This window comes from Ambystoma mexicanum, chromosome 9, assembly GCF_040938575.1.
Source record: "Ambystoma mexicanum isolate Mex_15411 chromosome 9, UKY_AmexF1_1, whole genome shotgun sequence".
NCBI classification, from domain to species: Eukaryota; Metazoa; Chordata; class Amphibia; order Caudata; family Ambystomatidae; genus Ambystoma; species Ambystoma mexicanum.
This window is the reverse complement of record NC_090931.1, coordinates 1,112,063,832-1,112,071,004: the sequence shown is the minus strand read 5'-3', so window position 1 is coordinate 1,112,071,004 and position 7,173 is coordinate 1,112,063,832. Positions and strand designations below refer to the sequence as shown.

Here is a 7,173-nt window from a genome sequence, read left to right as displayed (position 1 = left end):
AAGCAACTGCAGATAGTGGCAGAGACACAGTGCACTGTGCACAACACAGACATATTGCCATTATATCCCCCCACTTAAAATTGTGGGGGGGGGGATTTGTCCCCCGCCCCCTCATGTACTACGCCCATGGTCCTTGAAAACAGATAACCAACTTATGTTAGGAGTTTTCTTTTTTTGTGCAGCAAAGTTTATTTAATAAAAACATCTTAGGACGAGCTGGATGCTGCAGCTGCCGCTCTCTTCGGTTTTGGTGTTGTACCCTCGCGGAATCCATTCCCGAGTCTACGGTAGAGAACCTTCAAGTGCCTCATACGGCCTGTACCAGTGGTATTGCCCTCTTAGCTTTGACACTCCAGTTATACGATCTCTTACGCTCAGCGGGATATCCACACTTGCCAGAGGTACATTTCTGGAGATGGTACGCCTTGGATCCACGACGACGTCACAGTGTGTGTGCGTCTTATTTACGGCGTTTACCGAATGACGATGTCCCCTTCGTCATCTTGCCTCAAAAACCGACACGACAGAGAGCGTGTTAGGAGTTTTCGAACTCTGGGCAGGTCTGGTTTATACCTCTTAAGCCATTCATTGCTTAGGTAAGAGTCAGACTTTCTCAGAAAACAGCCATGATTTAATATTTCCTGGTAGTGTGTGACTTTTGACATCTCATACAATGTCACGTTACTTAGACACAAATTCTTATCCCTTGCTGCTTTTTTTCTGTGCATTCTGGGACTTGTAGTTTTGATTTTAGCATTATAAAGCCGGAAAAAAGCCTATAATGCACATAATAAAAGCAAGACTGCTGTGGCATCTCCTACATGACATAGGTATACTGGCATGTGCGCACAACAATGTTTGTGTTTTGTATTTTTTTCGATGTATTTTGAGTTGGTTGTTATAAATAAACAACGTGCTATCATGAAATAGGGTGGGCTAGATCCAGCCGGAAACGATTCTCCCAGAATGTCAGGGTACCGCAGAAGAAGCCATGTCGGCGCAGCCTAGAAGAGTGTCAACTAAAAAACGGCTTTGAATATACGGTGCTCTGCTGACCTCTGCTGACGGGATTTCCCTTTTGCAAAAGACAGTACTGTTGTCTTCGAAGTACCCCGGGAGCTGTAAACTGTCATGCGCGGTTAAAGCATTCACTTCCGCCTTGTCTTGCTCCTCCATTCGTCGAATGGGAACAATGGAGAGACTTATGGCACATTGTGGCAGGTGGCATGTTTTGCGAGTCATGGGAGTCTATTTTAAAACATGTGTGTGGCCACGACGAGTACATACATACACGTTATAAAAACAAGACACACATGACATCTGGTCTGGCGCATACTGCCATGGAAGCATAACCCATGCATAGTAATCGGACTCCTTGGTCTATTCCACCAATGGAGCAAGATAACACAGACACGCCATTTGTAATTGGAATTGAATCCATCTTCATTTTAATTGTACAGTAACTTTTTTGTACAGCGCTTTGGAGTAAAGCCCTCTGCGCATTCTAAATCACTACACATAGGCCCTCATTACAACACCGCCGCTAAACCATGGCGCTGTTAGCACCATGGTTGGTGCCGGTGTCGTAACGAGTCCGCCATGGTGAAATACCGCCCCATTCCAAGGTTGGCGGGGCGGTATTTCCCCATTTCACCATGGCCCTTCCCCATTCCCATTTTTGCCCCATAGGGCTCAATGGGAATGGGGAAGGTGGCAATTACGGTACCGCAAATTGCGGTACCGTAATTGCCTGCGAGGTCCCTTTGCGGGTCCCTACTTTAACGGCTGGTCGAGACCAGCCTTTCAGTTCGGGTCCCGCAAAGGGACCTCGTAGTAAGGCGCTAAATGGTTAACGGCGCCGCAGCCTTTTACGGCGCCGTTAACCACTTAGCGCCTGGGTCCTATGGTAGGCGGTAAGGGATTACCGGTACCGGTAAACCCTTACCGCCTTACTACGAGGTCTCTTTGCGGGTTGGGGAATTTAACGCCTGCTTTTTGCAGGCGTTAAAAACCAACCCGCAAAGGGACCAGGGAGCTAATTACGGTACCGCAATTTGCGGTGCCGTAATTAGCACCTTCCCCATTCCCATTATTCCCTATGGGGCAAAAATGGGAAGGGGGAATTACCGCCCCACTAACCTTGGAATAGGGCGGTAATTCCCCTTTCCACCAAGGCGGTGCCGGTATTTTACCGGCATGGACCAAGGTGCTAATAGCACCTTGGTCCACCGCCATCCGTGTAATGAGGCCCATAGACATTTAACACAGGCAGCAATCTTAATTCGCACCATCCACTGCAGCTTATGCAATACATTCATTTAATGTCATTTCTTTAAAATCGAATCGTAAAAAAGGTGAAAGGCATTCTGATGGCAGTATATGTCCTTAGTTAGAGAGCAGAAAGCATTCCAACACAAAATGGGCCTCATTACAACCCAGGCGTCAAGGGTTTAACGGCGCCGTCGGCTCCGTTAACCCTTAACACCTGATTACCATTTTAACGCCTGCTTTTAGCAGGCGTTAAAATGCAAGGCACTAACCCGCCTTGGGCTAATTACGCCGCCGTAATTTACGGTGCCGTAATTAGCGCCTTCCCCACTCCCATTATGCCCTATGGGGCAAAAATGGGAATGGGGAAGGGTAAATGGGGAATGGGGATTTACCGCCCCACTCACCTTGGAATGGGGCAGTAAATCCGCCATCCACCATGGTGTAAACAGAGTTTACACCATGGTGGTAAAGTAGGGAATTTACCGCCTGGGTTGTAATGAGGCCCAATGCATGGGAACCAAATCGCTTTCGTGAAATACCCTCCCATTCAGCTTCTTATGCACATAGGCAAACAGTACCTCCAGTCTGTCTACGCGCACAATTAAATAACTCTCAACAGCTTTGAAATAAACGTGTTAGGTTATTGTTTTTCAATTGTGCCTTCTGTGTGTGGTGCGAATAAAACAGGCCTGAAAACCACTCAGATAAATCAAGTTCTTCACAGAGGTTAAACAAGCTTGTTTGAGGCTAACTGGTAAAGTTGTTATCTTTTGCGCATCCTTTAAAGGTGGTGCCGTGAGTCTGTCCTCGAAGAAACAGACCTTGCCGCTGTGGTAGCTCCCTCACTGCACCTGTGCTACCCTACCACCCAATGAGATAGCCCTCACGCACGTGTGTCCTCGATCATGAGGCAGTAAGTGTAGAACGTTGTTTCGCGTTCACTACACACCTGCACGTTTTTATTGTGAATATGATCGGCTACAGCAGGTCTCAGTTCGGATGCATTCCTTGCCAGATCAAATCCTGGGAATTCATTTCTTCCAATAAATCAGAAAAGAGAGAATTGAAAAGTAAAAGCGGTGAAGACAAAGAACAAAGCAGAACAGTGACACACCCATACCACACATGCCAACATTTTGGATCCCCTGGGAGGGAAATTTTATCATGAGAAGCGCGAGAATGAACTTTGTCCATTGAACTGCATTGGGGTTCAGATATTTTAGGCAGGAGACAGTCAACAATAGCAACATTTTTGACAGAAAAATCGTGAGTCTCCAGCCTAAATCTGGAGGCTTTGCATGTCTACCCTACTATTCTCTCAAGCCCAGCGTTGTCGCCCCCTTAACCTCTCCAGTTTTCTCGGGCTTCCCTGCCAGGGCTGGTCTAGCCTATAGGGAACTCTGGAGATTTCGCAGTGGGCCTCTGCAACCTAGATCTCTTTTGCATGGTCACTTATTTCATTTCCAAATGTTCACATAGGAAAAGGATTGGGTTTGCTGAAAATCTGTAATATGCAACCCCTTTGACAATTATTCCCAGACCCTCTTTTAGTTCTCAGTACCCTTGTTCCCTGCACACGGTAGCTGGGTGCTCGGAGAGTCTCCTAGCAGTCAGTCACACATGCATTCATTTCACTCATAGGTTTGCCAAAATCGGATTTAGAAGATGAAATCACAAGGTTCCTGATCCACTCTGCATCATTCTGAGCAATGACATTTTCATAGGCATTAAATGGACCGATTTTTTCAATGAAAAGCAACACAAACTGCGAGGTAGCTCTGGGTTCCATTTTTCCTTTTTCCTTTATTTGGCCAGTATGCAAGAGTAATTAAGTAGCGCCCTCAATTTGCACAGTACTCTTAATATAATCGGTTCTCTAGACACATGATGAAATGGCCTTCAACTACTTCTTTCAGAGGCTGTTTCTCTGTCGCACTCCCCTGTGATGATGCCGCACTGGTCAGGCCATCCCTGGCCCTATTGCCCAGACGCCCTGCCCTGGCTGCCGGTAAGCACCGCGTCTGGTCATTCCTAATCAGTTACAGTCACAACTTTATTGGCTATTTGCCTTCTTTTGGCTTTAAACTTACTCTGTAAGCAATCCTGGCAGAATGTAATAATAAGATTACTCCTTTTTATCTCTTCGTATTATTCATTATGTTTATGTCTGCTTCCCCACAGGGTCCGGTTGTTGTGTGTTCTTTTCGACCCTGAGGAAGGCAACTACTTTTTTTGGAATTATTTGCCAGACAGGTGGATCTTTTGCCGAAACGTGTTGTAGATGTCTATTCAGTTTGTTTTTCGTTTTTCAATTGAGTTACGGAATGACACTTACACGAAGGCAGACCTGTCAATTAAACGAACAAGAAAAACTTTGTTAACCAAAATAAATTGAAAATTCATCAACCCAATAATTAGAGTTTTGGCTGAACATAAGTCAATACCTGGAGTTGATAGTTATTTATTTATTGTTCATTATTTCTTTGTTTTCTAACTCACTGTGATGAGCCAAGTGACTGTTCAAACTTATTATTTTCTGATTTTCTGTTTTATTGTTTAACTTCAGACTTGTTTAATTATTTACAAAACTGTTTTATTCATTCATCATTATGCTCTTTGAAATATAATTTTTACGGCAATACATTTTGTTTTCTTTTTTACCATGAGATTATCTTGATTGCTTTCAGAGTTTGCTACAGCCACTAATTTGCTGGTTTAGTGATATCAGGTTGATACACTTATTAATTAAATTACCACAAAAACTACTCTTAAATTAAATTTACAGCAGTGTGGACTCCATTGTTCTTGTCTGCTCGGAGAGTCTCCCCACGGCCTCATACTCAAATCCCCCTGAGAGAAAAGGTCTGGAATCTGTAACTGTTCTGGGCATGTGATTTGGGCATGACCCAAGGCAAGATATGGGACTACCGGACTAGAGATGGGCAAAGCAGTAGTGGAGAGTTGCCCTGTCATTAGATCCTAGATTTTAGGAATCCAAGGTAGAAATGGAAAAGGGCCAGGCTTCTTCCACCAGGCAACTTTGACTCTGCAATAGTGAGAGGTGAGACAACTCTACACTCCTGAGCAGTCAGCCCCTCTAGTGCTTCCTTCCGGAAACAAAGATGGTAATTGCCATATTATTGGGGATTGGAAATTCCACGGTCGGCTTAATTGTGCCCATTATCTCTTTCCAATATCCTGCAAGCTTGGGGCACCAACACCATATATGTAGTGACTCTCTCTGCACGCTACACTTCCTCCAACAGTCGGAAACCTGTAGAAACATAACAGGTGGTTTATTTGGAGTGAAATGCCATCAGTACCTATTTTTAGCCCAACCCACCTTATGGGTATCCGAGTGCCCAGGCTTCAGTGGTAAACGAAATGTTACCCATACGGATCCTTTTTCTTTTCTCCTCTCCATTTACAGTAGATTATAAAGAGAGTGTGAGTGCGTTAACTTTCCCAATGGGATGGAGTCCCTGCAAGCCGCCTCTTTGATTAGCGGGTGGAAGACCCAGTGACGGATTGGAAAATAGTGGTGCCAATCTGATGCCAGGATAGTAAACTCCTCTGTGCAAGTCTGGAAAGATTTCATCCCCGCCCCTCCTCAACCTCCACCTCGCGGAGAACGTAAGCCGCAGGATAGCTCAGGGGAAACACGTTTGTCTTGGAAGCAAGGTTCGAACACAGGCTCGAATACCGGGCTTGCACTTATAAACCAGCTCTGGTATTAAGCGCATTATAAAAAAACAATTATAAAAGAACAATTATCATAATTATACCCCTTATATTGCAACAACTGCCCCTCCACCACCTTTCAAAGCAAGGAAGAAGTTAGGCGTATAAATAATTGGTGTAAAATAGGATGGAAAAGAGGTCTGTCTCAATTGGGTTACGAGCTGATCACAATCCCTATTGTCCCCACTGATATACATATTGGCTGGCCTGTTTTGTTATCTACCCAAAGGGCTTCAGGGAGGGAAGTACCCACTATTGTGTGATCCACCCATGCCCAGATTTTATTTGATCGCTCCTTGATCAATAAAAGAATGATACAGAGCTGAGCAGCTTCATAGTATGTTTTAAAGTCTGGCAAGGCAAGTCCCCCTTTGTCTTAAGGAGATTTCTTTAGTGTGATAAAGTTCCAGGCGTTTTCCCTCCCCAGACAAAGTTCAAGATCATTTCATTGTGCCGGGAAAAAAAGGATTTTTGCCAGAGTCATATTTAGAGCCTGCAAGAAGAATAGGATGTGGAGCAAGACAATCACTTTAAGGCAAGCACGAGATCTTCAGTGTTCCCCATTTAGGTAGATCCAACAGTGAAGAGACGTTTACTGTAAAGAGCGGGTTCTGTTCTCGGACTGACATTTATTCCCAAATATGTAATACTTTTCTGTGTCCAGCGAAATGGGGGTAGCTGTTGTGTAGACTCCAAGAGGAGTTATTTAAGGTGAGATTCAGAATTTCAGATGTGTGGTGGATGGATCTGAAGCCAGCTACCCGCTGCAAGATTACCCGTTCCTCAAGCAAATCAGTAAGCAAGACAGGCGAGTCAGTTAGAGTCAGAAAAATGCCATTGGCAAAAATGTTCAGTTCATGTGGGTCAGTTTGATTTTCAATTATTTTGGCGGCACCCTATTCAAGGAAGCTTAAAACCTCTCCCCTGAATAAGATCAGCACAATCAATGTGCATACATTTGAGTTACTTTTTTCAGTCTTGTTCAACCCTCAGTTTAATAATTTAGCAGGTTGAAATCACACCCTCATACTGTGAGTCAAGAAACTCGCTGATTTGCAATAACATTTTCTTTTATGAAATAGGATACGTATCAAAATAATTTGACAGGTGGTTCACCACTTGAATTACAATAGGACTGCACCCACAACTCAATCTAAACCA

General features: G+C 44.4%; 1 pseudogene; it reads right to left on the bottom strand.

Annotated features, from left to right (window-relative positions):
- Positions 1–204: 204 nt before the first annotated feature.
- Positions 205–502, bottom strand: LOC138489781 (large ribosomal subunit protein eL37 pseudogene; annotated as a pseudogene).
- Positions 503–7,173: the final 6,671 nt, after the last annotated feature.